General features: G+C 36.6%; 1 non-coding gene across 1 annotated transcript; it reads right to left on the bottom strand.

The window, feature by feature from the left end:
* Positions 1-272: 272 nt before the first annotated feature.
* LOC127898979 (small nucleolar RNA R71) lies at positions 273-376 on the bottom strand. Its single transcript, XR_008050747.1, has one exon. It is a non-coding gene; the product is annotated as a small nucleolar RNA R71 (small nucleolar RNA).
* Positions 377-629: the final 253 nt, after the last annotated feature.

Raw genomic sequence — 629 nt, 5'->3', positions numbered from 1 at the left:
TAAAACCTAGTGTGCTAAATTGTCTCCCAACATTCTATGGCTTAGAAAATGAGGACCCATATAATCATCTGAATGATTTTCATGCTGTTTGTCAAACTTTTAAATATGAGAATTTTTCAGACGATGATGTTAAACTTAGATTATTCCCATTTTCTTTAAAGGATAGAGCTCGTTCATGGTTAAATACTTTACCTGCTAATAGCATTTCATCATGGGAACAAATGGTAACTAAATTTTTGAATAAATATTTCTCAGTGTATAAAACCAATGTTATTCGCAGGGAAATTTCAGAGTTTACCCAGAGAGAAGACGAGCAGTTTTTAGAAACATGGGAGCGATTCAATGGGCTACTCTTGAAGTGTCCACATCATGGGTACGAGAAATGGCACCAATGCCAATACGTTTTGGAGGGATTATTGCCACATGTACAAGAATAGCTAATGGCAACAAGTGGAGGAGAGCTAATGTCGAAAAATGCATCAGAGATTTAGGAGTTCTTCCAGAGACAAGCGGATAATTCCCAACAACGGAGTCAATCGTTCAAGAATATTAAAAGAATTAAACGAGTGAATAAGGTTCACATTGGCGAGTCAAGTTCGGGAATCAAATAAGTCAAGGAGATAGTTGGA

The sequence above is a fragment of the Citrus sinensis genome, chromosome 7 (genome assembly GCF_022201045.2).
Source record: "Citrus sinensis cultivar Valencia sweet orange chromosome 7, DVS_A1.0, whole genome shotgun sequence".
NCBI lineage: Eukaryota > Viridiplantae > Streptophyta > Magnoliopsida > Sapindales > Rutaceae > Citrus > Citrus sinensis.
This window is presented reverse-complemented; position numbering and strand designations above follow the sequence as displayed.